Source organism: Hippoglossus hippoglossus, chromosome 24 (genome assembly GCF_009819705.1).
Source record: "Hippoglossus hippoglossus isolate fHipHip1 chromosome 24, fHipHip1.pri, whole genome shotgun sequence".
NCBI lineage: Eukaryota > Metazoa > Chordata > Actinopteri > Pleuronectiformes > Pleuronectidae > Hippoglossus > Hippoglossus hippoglossus.
The window spans coordinates 17157654-17173595 of NC_047174.1; the positions used below are offsets into that span (position 1 = coordinate 17157654).

The 15942-nt window shown below is 40.8% G+C and overlaps 1 protein-coding gene across 2 annotated transcripts in view; it reads left to right on the forward strand.

Moving 5' to 3' along the window:
- The window catches only part of disp1 (dispatched homolog 1 (Drosophila)), a 90083-nt gene that overhangs the window by 43587 nt on the left and 30554 nt on the right, over positions 1-15942 (forward strand). The window contains exon 1 of one of the 2 annotated variants that reach the window (XM_034580033.1): positions 11573-11864. The exons of the other annotated variant lie outside the window; for it this stretch is intronic. The gene's annotated coding sequence lies outside the window, so the exon portion shown is untranslated. Of the gene's footprint in view, positions 1-11572; positions 11865-15942 lie in introns of those variants that run through there. 2 annotated transcript variants of the gene reach the window in all.

Sequence of the window (15942 nt, forward strand, 5' to 3'; positions counted from 1 at the left end):
TACACTGACCTTGTCTGCATGAGTGTGGTGACACTTCAGTGACACTTCAGCATTTCCAGTACGTCTGTACTGAATGTAGTTTGTCTCTCTCGCCGCCGCTCCCTTCCTCTCACCCTTATGCCCTTTCCATCCTTCTTTCTCTGCCCCTTCCAATAAACTCGCCTTCGTTTCATCCGCTCTCTGCCTCTCCTGCACATGTTCGCCTCTGCGTCTCTGACTGCCAAAAGGGTTTATGACAGCAGGATGTGATCTCACACCTCCTTCTGCTTTTTCAACCACACAAAAACTCTCATGATTTTCTTTACGTATTTTCCGCGGTGAGGCCTTCCAGTCCCCCACCCTCTGAGAGACTGCGGCCCCCAGAGAAATTTGACACATGGATGCGATCTGTCAAGTTTTATCATTTTTTTTTTCACCAGAGTCCGTTTCTGCTTTAGATTCTCTGTGTCAGACATTAAGAGCTCCACTGTTCAGGCCTTTGTCTGCTGCCTGGAAATGCCTCAAATATCTTTGTCAGTTGCAATAATTTGATAATTTTCTTGTGGTCACTGTTTTCTTACATTATTACGTCATTTTCCATAGTGGAATCTTTCTGTACATTCTTTCTCGGGTCAGCTGAAGTAAGTCAGTGGTTCTTGAATAAGACAAAATACCCCAAAAATATTCACTTATACCAGCTCCTCAAATGTATGTGAAATATTCTTCAGTTCAGAGGGCTAGTCAGACCAGACAAGCAATTTAAATCACCTTTTGATCTCTTAAGTTATGACAGGTAATTTTCACTCTAATCAATATATCGGAGATGTCATCAGTTTATTGCAGTGGCAGCTAGTGATACAGTTTATTGGAGGGGTGCCGTCTTGGGGGGGGGGGGGGGCAAACAAACTGAAGCCAGACTTAACAAAAACAACACAATATGCCAATCCTGTAGCCTTCATCGAGCTGCTGAGCAATGCTAAGCCTGCCACAAAAATGTCGCCTCATTGTGTTGTCTAAGCGACTGTGGCAACTTTCGTGCCGTTTGCATTTTTCAGAGAGATGTTTTAGGTCTCACACCCATGTTGTTGTCCACAGTACCTCTGTGTCGACACTTTAAAACAGCAAACAGGGAAAGCGGTAAAAGACATTACTTATTACTGACACCACATCCAGTTAGCCAACTCTGTTTCTCATAACAAGAGAGGGAGAAGCCCCAGGTGTTAGCTCGTCCTCATCACTTGTTGCTGAATCTGTAAAACGTAAATAACCTGTTTTTCTTGGAGTGAACCCCTTGTTAAAAGGGTGTTTTTGTAAATATATTAACGGTCAGCCCGCAGTGGAAGTAACTCAGTGACAGCGGATGTACCTGAGACGGCATCGAGGGTTGACCAATCACATTAGATAGAAAAGTAAATCAATACCAATTCGCTGTAAATAAAAGACAGAGTGTCTGGACAAGGAGAGCTGCGTCCCGTGGAAAATCTGCAACAACCAATTAAAGAGCAGCCTCAGGTCCTGTGGTTGCCAAAAGTTTAAGTATTTAAATTCACTCTCATTTGGCCGGAAGTATTTAGACAGAAATTAACCAAATACAATTTGAAAACTATTTATATTGCTCACAGGCGCTGACGGTCTATCAGGTGCATGGTGCAAGTATCTATTATCTGTTTAAAGGCTTTTTTTTCTCAGGATGTTGGAGACAATCTCTGCTTAAAATCATATCATTGAAGCAGAGACTGAGATTAGATAATATTAAATAAAAAATTTACTGTATTTATAACTATATAAATTAAATAAATATACCTTTATATATACATCTGTATAGTAATACAATATATAGTGTGTGTGTGTGTGTGTGTGTGTGTGTGTTTATATGGGACCGATAAACTTAATGTTATCTTAATTTGATCCAAAACCAAATAAAACAGTTGCGTGCCCAGAGTGTAACATTTTTAATATAGTTTTAAATTCTATGAATAAATTGGCGAATGACTATGGAGCTAAAACATGGAGCACATAAAGAATATTGTCCCTGGTGTGTTTCCTTTACAGAGCTAAAGGGCAGCCTGTGCATATCCTGAAAAGCAAAATTTAAAAAAGGTACAAAACAGTGTTACAAAGCTCAAGAGAATACTTTTTGAAAAAGTTTCAGCAATTCTCTTAAACTGCACCAAAAATGAAATGAACATGTCTCTTCCCTCCGCTGAAGAAATTCTGCCTCTTCATTCTTGCGTATTCTCACAAATACAAAATAGTTTCTGGACTGGGAAATACACGTGTTGGCATAAACACGTGGACACAGTTGCGCAAAAATACCCCTGCTCCTTTCCCAAAGGGTGGACAACACACTCAAAGACACACACACTATGTGTTTGTTGAGTGGAGGCTGGGGGGGATGTTGAGTGTAAAAAGGCTGCTGGCCGTGTGTGTGTTTGGGCAATTCCTCAAAGACCGTTGTCCTTTTGATGAGCAAACGCTAACTTCGCTCCCCTCAAAGCCTCTCATCCCTCTCTCCTTCCGACTTTCCCTCTCTCCACTCTGCATAACTTCCCTGTTGTCCTGTTTGTGTCCGAGATCAAACCAGGGCTCCGTTCAAACAAATCGAGATCTCTTCTGTGCTTTGCAGACTCTCCTCATTTGCTGGACTCTTCTGTGCTTCCTCTCTTCAACTGGATAATAACCTGCGTTTGCATACCATCCCTCTCCCTTCTTTACTTTCCCCTCTCTTGGTCCGTCCCTCCCCTCCCCACTTCTGTCCCTCTCAAAGGCAGAAGAAAGAAGAGTTTTGATGGAGTTGTGTCTTTTCCCAGACTAGAAAAGTTGCCCAGGAACTTGGAAAAAGGGGAAGAGGGAGAGGTAGCGAGGAGTGGCGGGAAGAAAGGCAGGGGTGATCCGTGTTAAAGAACAACAAAGGCCTGTTTGAGCTGCTCCAAAGCCCATGACTACATGTGAAATCCTTAGGAAAAACAGATGTAATTAGAAGGCTGAGCCTAGTTTTGTGTCAAAAGTGTGCATATTTTAATGCGTTAAAGCAACAGCAGTAAAACAACAGGCCTCTGTTTCTAATTTCTTAATACCGTCGTGTTCGTCTGCCAAATAATAGCAGCTTGCCAGTATTGATTCTTCATGCAATTAAAAAAAAACCTGATGGTACTTCCTGGATTTGTCATCAAAGTGAGGTCTGTTTCTTTCGTTATTCTTTGTCAAGAATCGTGATGGAATTCTCGTTTTATTTTTATTTTTATTAGTTATTATTACAGATTTTTAACTTTGAACAAAATCTTTGCTCCCCCATCCAAACACCAAACTGCTACTTTGTAAGGGTAAGCAGATTTGAAAATAATTTTAAGATTTAAAAAAATCCCTTTTGTCTTTTTGCTTATCTCATAACCCCTCAACTATTTCTGGTGACCCTTGGGAAGGGTCATTTAGCCAATCTGCACAGCCGTCTAGTGCACAATCAGTCTCGGATTGTGAACATGAGGTGGATCGATGTTATTATGGTAGATTTTAAAAAGTTTGCTTGCAAAGTAGATCATGGACATTTTCAAGCTCAATCATGATATGAAATCATTACATTCACCCAAGCTTTGTTTGTCTCTTTAATTTCTTTGTGTTCTGTTTGCATTTCAGTTACATTGTCATTTGCACAAGTCATTATTTTTGATTTGCTGTGATCACAATAATATTAACTAATATATAAAAGGAAGGAAAAGTGAGGCATAGTAGAATCTCTCTGATTAAAAGGGCTCCATATTTAAGATGGAATACAAAACTTTATTAAGAAAATTTGAATACATTCTAAAGATATTTGATTGTTGTCTTTTTTTAATCGGATCATTTTTGTACTTTTGGGCTTTTTCTCTCCCAATGCTGTGTTTGAGCAAATTGTTTTAGCTCATTGGAGAAGAGTCAAGCAGCTCTGTCAGTTCTGTTAACAAACTGTGAGTTGAGTGATGGAAGGGACAGCATTTTGGCTGCGGTTCATTAATCTCAAATTGCTGTAAAATCATAGCACATTAAAATCATTATCATCCACAAATCAACAAGTATTATTGCCTTCGGGTTTTGCACCTGCCAACCCTTGTGAGTCAAACGTGCAAATGATGTCTTCCGCACCTTCGAGTTGCCAACATCTCGGAGAAGAATGATGACTAGAGGTGGAGCTAAAATCCTCTGCCAATCTCTAAAAGTTCTAACCAACCGCTTTCCCTTTTTTCTTCTTTCCTCTCACCCTTGTATCTGTCATTTTCTTTTATCTCTGTGCTGTGTATGAAAGGAAATGATAAGAAGCAGACAGATGGGTCATCTGGATGCAGCATGTCTCTGCACAACCACAACCACAACCACATGGCTGCCCCACTCACTTGTTCTGCACCCGCCTTACAAAGTGTCACCAAGTCCAGATAACCTCTGTTTGTCACAGGTCAGGTGTCAACCCACAGACGGCTCAGTGTGTGTCATGTCACTGAGCTGCAACTCATTTTTTATCATCAGAAATCTATACTGTGCAGCTGTATAATGCAGCTGTGTCATAAACCTGAACAACCTGTATCATAAACCAGACCAAAGGCGAGGTGAGGCCTATCCTCACCAACGAAGTTTCAACCAAAATATGTTCTTTTTAATGTACTCACTGGATTGACTTTTCCAAAATACAGTAAAATAAATCTACCTTATGTACAATATATCTCTTGAGACCTTTGGGACTTTGGGAACCTATGTTGTTCACCAATTCCAAACCATCTTCACAGTGCTGGCCTTAGAGGTGACTTCCACACTACTTCGTTTTAGTTTTAAAATACATCACTGTAGCTTTAGTTTAAATGCTAAGTTTTATGTCTCTGGGGCACATTTTATGAACTTGCATAAACGGAGGCGTTGTCAAAACTGCTTGTGAATGGTCCACAACTCAAATTCATACATCAATGTTTACCTAAGGTTAAACTCGACATGGAACATTTCCTCAGATTGACTTTACCCTGTTAATCCGAACAGATTGCAGAAATTATTTTGAAATGAATTGAATTTATTTTGCCCAAACTTGACAAAAGGCCCCAAATCAAACCAACCACATGTTTACCTAACGCTGACCTCAAAACATAAAGACAGTTGTCGTCAGGCTTACTCCACAGCTCCACCATACGTCTTTATCTCAAGCACCATACATATAGATATACATACAGAGCTGCAGACAGGCCCTCAGTGGCAGCTTTACAAAGAAACATACAGTAGTTTGCCAAAGAAAAGTGAATCCATCACACCATCTCTTCACAACAAAGTAAAGCAAATGTACATGGGAGACACATGCTTCAAAGATTTGAAATGCTTTAACTTCCCCCATGGGCTTTTCAGGCAGTGATCCAAGAAAAACTTACAAAAGAGGGACTAAATGTTCACACATCCAGGGATTACACATGTGCAGGACAAAACGTCATCCACCACAGGATAAAAAGAGGAGGTCTGCACACTGTTAAGCTCCCAACTGATATTACTATCTAGTTTAACAGCAGCATTCTATCTACAGTTTAAAGTAAAAGATGCAATACCAAAAACGTTGATATAATATAATATGATTGAAACCCCATGTGTCCTCACCTACATTGGAATGACCCATTGCTGTCTAAAAACTTCAAATAAATATATAAATAAATACAAAACTATGGAATTCCACCCTGGTAATGAAAACTGGATGAGGTATGCGTGTTATTGATTTGTTCTGTGGCTGTTTTTCCTGTTCATATTTAAATTTAACTCTGAGGCATTTTGTCTGTGGAATTCATTGATAACATTGGGTTAATAGATTCAGAAAACACTAGCATAGTGGGGGGATTAAAACTCACTCAATGATCCTGACACTCCCAAACAATAGTCTTTTCCCTTGAGATAAAACCTCGGTTCATACAGGTGCTGGAGGTCATTACGGAGAGCATTAGTCATCTTATGGCACTGCTTGAGTCCTGAGTCAGTTATTTCTCATACATTTTATGTATAATAAATGTTTATGTACAATTACCTTTTTTTATGGGATTCGCATTTTTAAGCAGGGGGACATAAAAGAAACCAAACTATACACATAAGGCCTCCTGTCGCTAAAATGCAGTGTAACTCAAACATAAGCTCTCATTCATGTTGCAGCCATTCCTCAGCCCCCTTGGGTCCTTCTGGGCAGACATCAGGGAGCTCAGCACTAATTGGGTCGGAGATGTCCGTCCTCACTGCCAAGGTGTCGAAGGGATTGGGTTTCCCTGTTTTCCGAATCTCTGACCTACAGAAGCCAGAGAGCAGTGTGATCAGTGCTGCCAGGCAGCGGCTGTCTGCTTTTTGTCTCAGTCTCGTATTCATCCAATCAATTACAGTTGCACCTTTTTCCTTTTTCTCTTTTGTTCAGTCAACAATCCACAATCACCCGAACAACACCTTCTTAATGCAGTCTATCAGCTCTCACTTCTTCCTTGATTGCCTCCCTCTCTCCTTTCCTTTCACAGGCAGACATTATCACATGCAGGGGTGGGTGAAATGCTCAGAGGGCTTCTAGGATTACCTGCTACCTTTCCTGCCTATGTCAAAGCACATGACAATCCAGCACCTGAATGCTCAGCCATTAGAGGACTGTTAACATGCTTTTAAAGCACACAATGAGTTGGGTCATTAAACTTCCAGGATGAAGGAGATTTTTTTCCCCTGTTTGTCTTATTTGCAGATGTATAGTGTTTTGTTGGGCATACAGAGAAATCAACAATAGTTGTTTGGGCTGCTTTTCTTCTTCATTCAAATCCCAAAGTGAAAGGGACTGATGGCTATTGAATTGGCCCCGTAAAAATGATGTGAAACCATGATGGACCACGTTGAGCATTATTTTTTACATGTCAATGATTCAAAAACATCTTGTCCTCTATCTTTCTCTACCTCATTCTTTTACTCCCTCCCCCCCCTCCTTTTAAATCGTACGCTAAACCTGTCACTTTGAGGAGTTGTGGGCAATCATCACAGAGGCCGTTGGGCTTCCACCAGGGCCTCTGTCCTTCCTGGTACAGTGTGGCCTTTGATGTGGTTCCTTCTTTAGCATGCAGACCTTGGTCCAGGCTGGCAAAACCAAAACTCAGTTTCTCTAATGTTTAACCCCACAAATCAACTCAGTGTTAATCCTAGTGGAGGTATGACGCTGGACACAGTGTTGGTAGCGCTGAAATACTTTGGTGCTGTGATTTCAAAGGACTGCCCTGAGCTGACAGGCCGCATGACCACCATCAGTGGGCCGATGATGGGCAGTGTAATAATTCACAAACTGCTCTGTCACTGCTGCACCCACAGGGAGCTGGCTCTGAGCCTCAGCAGCATGATATGAAGCATGTTTGGGAACTGAAAATATGTTTCTAAGAGGCTGTAGAATGGGAACAAAACTCCATTTCTGTGTTGTTCAGTCTTGGACAATGGCAATGATATAAATCTAAGTGGTAACCAACCTTTTCAAGCCCAAATGTAAGCTGAGATCTACCACCCCGATATCTTCCAAAAAAACCACTTAGGATGGTCATATTTATTATTTTTGCGATTTCTGTTACAACAGGCTCAATGTACGAGCATAAATATACAAAAAGAAAGACAGTCATGCAACTTTATCTATTCAATGCATAATATTCGCATTAATATCTGTTCAATACAAACTATTCATCTTTACAGCATCTGTTCAATATTTACTGTAGCTTCTCAGTTCAACAATAAGTTCTGCAACGGAGCTAAGTACTGTATTTTTCTTGTATAAAAGTAGTCCTGTGTACTCAAATAAATACTATAAACTATGAAGCCTTGTATCTTCCGCTTCTGCAAATATTTCGCAACACATCCATGGATTGAGTCAACAGAAACGAGTGCTTTTATTTTGAAACGGGTACAGGAAGTGACATATTCGACAGATAAACATTAAAACTCCGGTGAAAGATCATTTTCACTGTCTATTCTGCTGTGAACCGCAGGGCTGTCTATCTTTTGAATATGTCACAAACATACATATTTGCAATGTACCCGTTTCAAAGTAAAAGCACTCAAGCGTTTCTGTTGACTCTACATTTTTTTAAACAAGGCTTTGATTGTTATCGCAAGACCGGAAGATATACAGCTTCATAACGTAGTGTCCTGGCATTTCGTTGAGTAAAGAACCCGACTTTTATTCAAGGTAAATACAGAATTTTTACCAGCAGCAGACAGGCTGCCAGTGTGGACAACACACAACCGCGACATTTAGCAGATCCACAGCGCAACCACAGCCAGTGTGTCCTGAGGGATGAGGGGATCGACAGTGAAGGCTTTCTAGATCTAACAGTCGCTCGCGATCAACCTGCTGGTTACCTCTGATCTAAAATATGTGTTTCAACATCAAGTGATGAAAAACTACACAAAAATATTTCTTGGTATCTATATGCACAAAATCTAAATGTTATTTCTTGTCAGATAAAAGAGAATCGCAGTACACCACAACAAGCTCGACACAACTTATCAGTACGGGGTTATTATCATTAGAGAAAACTACAAAGCACTAAATGGCTTAGGCTTTGACTGCGCCTTAGGGCCATCTGCAAGTACCTCACCACTGCAGATGATTACAGCTGGCTATATGAACCATGTCCTAATCCTGGTGGACAGCTGAAATTAAAGCCAGGTATGGCCCTCTGCCTTCCCAGCATTCCCTGTGGTGAACCTCCTCCCCTGCTGAGAGGAATCAGTTGTTTGTGAGCAAAAAAAATTTCCAGAAGAGTCTCTAGTCTGTAAATATGAGGCACTTCTTAAAGCAAATCAGGGGCCACTGATGGAACTGCCAGATCAAAATGATTGTTTTCCATTTGGTTCCTGCTTTGTTTCCTGCCTGAGATCACAATTTGTGTGTGTGAATTTTCCAACTTTGCAGACCTTATGTAGACTGCATTTTTATCTTCATAGTTATTTCCTGTTCATAATCTCTTAAATCAAAGTCATAAGTAATTTTGCCCTATATGGTTTGACATAATAGACAACAGCAGCAACAGGACATAAAATGAACACACACCTATCTGACCTCATTCATCACTTGAAATATTTTCTTTGCGGTAAACTGGTGTCTATACTCATATGTTCTGAAGAAGGGTTGAACTTCCTGAAACTCTTTTAAAAACTACATTATTGTTCATGAACTATCACAACTCTGAGTATGAATTGTGGCTTGAACCTGGATAATGAAGATAGTTAAATGAAAACGTATTAAATTCAGGATTTATTGACTTGGACAGTTCCACCCTCTCTGAGGTTTGAATGAACACAGTTATCCAGAGCTTTTGTTGCCTTGGGTGGGGATGGAGAGACGAAAGGGAGCATGTTCAAGTAGTTATTAAACTAAACCTAGAAGAGGAGCCAACACATCTGAACAGTAATCTATAATTTAAGTAAACTGTGTGTGTGAAGAACGGGTGCAGCCATATTAAGGAATTATGTGGTCGAATGTCAGATAATTAAAGGATGTTTACTGTGTCTTTAAGTAGGGTTGTTGGAAGCCTACTGTGGTCATTTTGTTAACATCTACTCAATAGAATGAATGCTATCTGACACTCCTGTTTGATCTACTGTAGTGTTTGTCTCGTAAATAAAATTATCTTGGGTCTGATTTTGTCTCCTATACTGGGGACTGTAATTAGCAAACTACAAGGTTTAGGGGGTTTCATTTAGGACACTGCTTTTTCAAGTCAAGATGTTGAACCTGAGTAAGAATACCCTAAATTATCCAGGTAAGATACAGATTTAAATTTGCTGTATTGACCAGCCTGTACATTTTGTTTAGACCATAGCCATCTGCAATATTAGTAAGTTTAATGAACTTAAAATGTGACATTTGGAGGAATAGAGTTTGCTGTGTGGATGATGATTTCTTTATGGCTACCTGGGAATTAGCACCTCCCTATAGTTTCCTGGACAAAAAGCCAATGGAAGTGTTTTTCAAGGCTTTAGGATAATTGCAGGAAATAAATATCACGATAATTACTTCCATGTTTGGTTCAAGAAGCTAATCTTCGCACATGGTTTTTGAAGCCTAAACAATCACCAGAATTACATTGCCAATGCTACAAACAAACTATATCACAGTCACATGACCTCAACGTCACCACTTCCAACTTATAATTTGATATCGAATGCTTGCATATTGTGCATAGCCTTTCCCTTTTTAGTAAATTAGTTTTTAAGAGCGGGAGTATAAACACAACAAGGCTGTAAAGGTGGACTAGTGAATATATTAGTTTGAATGTATAGCCACTCGTTGTCGAACTGCTTTTTTAAGACACATAAAAACATAAGAAAGCCACAGGTGGGGTTGTTACCAATGTTTTTCATGCTGTAGAATAAAATGTGACAATAACAAGAAGACAGTAGTGTTGGGATGCTACATGGCCCGATACCTATCGGACTGAATCATAACACAGATTTCAGTGCCTGAGCTCTGTTCTGAGTTCTGAATAGTTTCCCCTGCTTTCAGTCAACATAAATATCACTGCACGTGCCCAGTTAACATTACACTTAACTCTGGTGGCAACACGCTCTCTACATGGCTCTGGCAGCAAGAACCATTATTCTACAGTTAGCTAGTAGCTCAAATAGTCAAAAGACTGGATGCATTTCACACAAAAGGATCCTGACACCCAGGACATTCAAGAAATGTTTCAAAGCAATTCCGTGTAAAGCGAGGAATGCGACAAACTTAATTGGCGACGCGCAGGACACACTTGAAAGTAAAGGGATGCTCCTTATTTGACTGCTTGCGTGAATCCTGTATTAAACGCTGAAACTGTTGGATTAGCTGGATTAGCTTTAATTTATTATCTAATTACAACAACTAACTAACTGATCACGCTGCTCACTCTATAACTATTTGATAGCTGTTAACAGTAAATTTGTTAAATTACAACTTTTATTAAAGACAAAGGGTGGCATCGTTCAGGGGAACGGTTCAGGCAAAAAAAAACTGATACCCAACCCTAAGACTCTTTTAGCCCTATGTTGTCCAGCTTCTTATTTAAGACACGTAAAAGCATAACACAGTCATAGTGGCATTGTTACTGATGTATTTCATCTTGTAAAGTGGGAAAATAAACACAGACCTTATTTCAGGCATCTAAACAGTAGCCTAAACAATAAAGAAAACTGTCCAAACTTGTTGCCAGGTTTTATTACGTATTCGTGCAGCACGAACGGTGTGTTGAAACCATATAGTTGAAACTAAATGGAAACCTCTTCACCTGTTCATTCACTTATGCACATGTGGGACTGTCCACATCTGTAAATCTGATATTTTGGAAATGTGAATAGCTTCATTTCCACACTCCTGATATCAGATATTAACAGTGTATATTAATAGTGAACCTTTGTGCTTGTATTTATCTTTATATATTCTTCTATAGTTGTTAACACTCTGGTGTTTTCTTGAGGCTTGTTGTAGATGGTTTTGGGTTTTTTTTTTCATGGAAGTTTTTTATAAGCTTTGGCAGCGAGCGGGTTAAAGCTCACCGTGTGACCGTCCTATCAGTGCTGCTCCTCGGTGCAGTCCCAGCCCACCGCCTCCTCCGTCCCTCCGGAGAGAGCCGCGGTCTGTGTGTGTGTGTTTGTGTGTGTGTGTGTGTGTGTGTTTGTCATCCTGGCAGGACACACTCCATGAGAAGCAGCTCTCTCTCTCTCTCTCAGAGACGTGTCGCTGCCTTCTCCCCGGGCTGCGCTGTTTGTTTAAGAGCCTCGCGGATATTTTAACCCAAAGTGGAGGAGTCCTGTCCGTGTGTGTGTGTGTGTCAGTCAGTCAGTGAGTTTTTTTTCCTCTTGGTGGATACGAAGCGCCGCGTGCTGCAGATCGCGCAGGAGAAGCAGAAAACACGGTAGGATACGGTGTGAATCCCGGCTGCTCATCTACGCGTCCATGTTCTCCGGGCTGTTTTAAAAGGCGTGGGAGTGGGTGAGTGAGGATCACGGTGCGGGTTCGTGTGTTGGGAAGTTGCGGGGACAGGAAGGATCGGGAGTTGTGTGCGCTCCGGCTCCATGCGTCTCCTCTTGTTGAGTTCGGATGTGAAGCTAGAATATGTTAATCTCTAATAGAGCTGATGTTATTACACTAAAAAAGTTGCAGGACCACAGAGTAAATGAATACAAATATATTTATCATCTGAAGGGACTCATCAGGAGACTGTATAAGAACTTACTCTTTGAAAAACATACATTTTTATTCAAAAGAACAGCTGTTAGGAACTTCTTTGTGCTCATCTTTACCAATTTACCTTGATCCATTGACTAACCCAACCCAAACTTAGTTCAGTATGAGGGCGTAGGGGGTAGAGCGGGTCGTCCACAAACCTGAAGGTCTGTGATCCCATCCCAGTCTCAATCCCAGTCTTCTTCATTCTGCCTGCCGAAGTGTCCTTGGGCAAGATACTGAATCCCCCTGTGCCAGCAGTGTGTGGGTGATAAAGTGCTGCACATCGATGCACTGTATGTGTGTGAATGGGTAATTGGCAAAATTGTAGTGGTCATCAAGACTAGAAAAGTGGTATATAAATACAGACCATTTATTACATGGTTACTATTATGTCGTACTCATCGAGAATCATGTCCGTTCTTAAAAATCAGCCAAACTTAAGTTAAGAGAGTTTACCACTTTATTCCAGAATCTGATGCCGTTTTTACGTTTTCGTGACTTCTTTAGTCTGAATGACGCTAATGTAAATATTAGGCAGGGAAGGTATTTGTTTTTCATTTGCTTGGACATGTTTCTTCTACTATTATTACTATGTCTACTTCTACTATCTTTTGTAGTAACAGTCTTAAATCAATCAATACAATTTTATTTTAAGAGCCCATATTCACAAATCCGAATTCCCCTCATTGGGCCTCACAAGGAAAAAACCTTGATCATAAACTTTTAAAGTGTTTTAGGTACATTTGCAGCATCCCATGTGCATGCAAGGTGTTTTAACATAGTTATAAGGAAGAAATAAATCCCTCTAATTCTTACTTTTATGATCCAAATATCATTGTATTTGACATCTTTGGGTTGATGATGATACGAACGGCAGGTTGACTCAGTGCGTTCCCCTCATTTACTCGGAGACTCGGCGCTGTAGCTTTGAGCCAGCACCATCAAATTGGTATGTATAACATGCCAGCTGTGAAAAAGAAGCGCCCTCGGGGGGTCAAATCTGCACAATATCTCTCCTGACAGCCAGAAAGTTGTCCAAAGAATACATGTCCTAAAGACACGTCAAGCGTGCGCGTACCTCGCAGGGACGACTGCCTGCTGTTGTGTATGTTGTTATTATTATTATTAGAAGCAGCGTGTGGTTATTAACCGTCTCTTGACTGATTCCTGGTAATTGCCACCTATTAGTTTTAATTAAAGGGATGCAGGATGCCTCGTCTTATGTTGCGTATAGCTGCCTGTCGCCTGAGGTCTCTCCATCTCTCTCACACCCCATAATCATAAAGTTCACATGAAAGACGGTAGAAGAAGCGCTTCGTCATCACCTGCACTCAACCAAACCTGGAATCATTACAAAAATGGGTTTTTAGTCCACTTTTTTGGGTGATTTAGAAGTTTAATGGACCTTTTTATAAATTGTTTGTAATAAGGCACATGTGCAGGGGGTTTTTTTAGGACTAAATGCAGCCTCATCCCTTTACCGGAACAAATAATAATTTTTAAAGCTGCAGGTTTCGTTCTGAAAATAAGACACGCTTGCACATTTGGAGGTCAAGACAGAGTTTGAACTGTCGGATTAACTGAGAGTGATGATGTGGGACGACAAATGCGACAGTGAGGTAAAGAAATTCAAGGGAGGAAATCTTGCTTCCACTTAATATCCCTCCCTTGCTAGCCAGCTTTACCTTTCTCTTTTGTTGCCATTAATTACTACCAGGCTACACTCGCTGAACAGCGAATGTACTTTAAGTCAGTTATTCTGGCTCTGTAATCAAGCTACATTTGCATCCTGCATAAATAGATGGAGCTGTGGACGGTGCCGTCTTTGAGCCTCGGTTCCAGTCGTCTGTGGTGTCAGCTTTTATTTTGAAGAGAGACACAAGAGTCTGCCTGTGTCTACACAGACCATCCTAGATGTCTCACCTGCCTGTCAGCGCTCTGCATCGGTGTACGCACACACACAGTGTTGAGGCTGAATTCCTTTACCATCCAGACATCAGCAACACTTGGTTGCCCATTTATGATACAAACCTTATTCTTCTCCCATTGTTTTTGTACTTAATCTCCATGAAGCCTTCCTGGTTCCTTCCAGCCTCCTTCAGTCATTACAGGCTCTTGACAGCTGTGGGAGCCGCACTAATGACTTCATCTGGACTTCCCTCAGCACTCCGCTATTCTGAGCACTCGGAGCTCCGGAGTTATTCTTCCTCTCATCCCCTTTTCTCAGCCCCTCACCCCCCAGGCACCCCTGACCCGACGGGGCTGTCATGCTCATGTTTCACCGCTCACTCATGTGGAGGTGTCACAGAGCGCATTGGTCACATACGCAGCATGTCTTTCGCTTGAGGTCGGATGGGAAAAACAGGCCAGTGTGATGTATCGCTTGGTGCTCAAATGCAAGCACATCCATCTTGCGGCAAAATATTTTTCAGGGGTCACGACGTATAGGTGAAATGAAAACCTGTGTTTGTGTGTGTGCATAGGTTTCTTGGAAGAGTAGCGAAGGTTAAACTCAAGGTGCTTATGTTACTTTAGAATCAAAGCTACTTCAATCAAAATAAAAGAATTTAATCCATCTATTTTCCTTAGTTTATCTGAGGTCAGGTCAGGAGTCAGTAGTCTAACCAAGGTATTCCAGATGTCCTTCCCTCCAGCAAAGCTTCCTAGCTCCTCCTGGGGGAATGTAAGAATCCAAATTCTTCAACAAGACAAGGTCAAAACCATGAATCTGGCTGGACCGTGTATGTTCATTCCATGTTTTCCCCATATACACATAAAGTTATATACATTGCGTATCTCTCCTGCTGGGTTGCTGACAGTGTTGTCAGCTGGTGTTAATTTGGCACAACAACGGTAGTTGCTGCTTTAGCTGTGTGCGTTCCCACAACTGGGATGCAGAACTCTGCATAACACCTGACATTTGATCTGAGAGTATTGGAGCTGCTAACAGTGAGGAGTCACACACCATGATGATGCAGAAATAATCGTTTGTGCCAAATCTTTTGAAAGAGCAACAGCCAATGGGAAAAGTCCTACACCAACTTTCTCTCAATCATGCACATTCACGTTTGTAGGGGTGGCCAAAATATTGTTTAGTTTACATGTTGTTGCAGATGAACAAATAAGATACATGATCTCTAATTCATTCTGAAGTGGCTTCAGTGACGGTGACTGAGTGGATATTGTGACGGTACAAAGAAACCAGTCTTTACAGGATATGGGGGCAATGGACCACAGTAATCCGTTTAGGTCTGCAGCATCTGAAACATTATCCACGTCATCAGCCTCCAGTTCAGGGTCTTATCTCTTGATGGCATCACAGATAGTGGAGTCCCGGCTCTGTCTTCACGCATCAGAAGTGAGTAATTCACAATAAACCTAGAGGCAAACTCAAATATATGATCTTTTTAAGTTCTATGTGGAATAGTAATGTCAAATAGTAGCAGTCGCAGATGTGATTCTGGGCTCACTTCAAACATCTTGACATTTTCTTTAGTAACTGTACAGTGGTTAGAGCTGTAAAGTCGAAACCATTGTTCAAATGTGTAAGTAAGTACATTTAATTTGTTTTTAAATCACAATTTACATTACTTTTTTTGTTCTTTAATTCACCAAAAATTGAATTTGCCTAATCTACCTTCCAGTGTAATCCTTTGCCGTTTTCCTCAGTTTTACATCATTTTATATTTAAAAAATCTTTGGGTTTAGAACTGCTGGTCAGACTGAACAAGGCATTTGAAGATTTCCCCTGGCAATTTTATAAC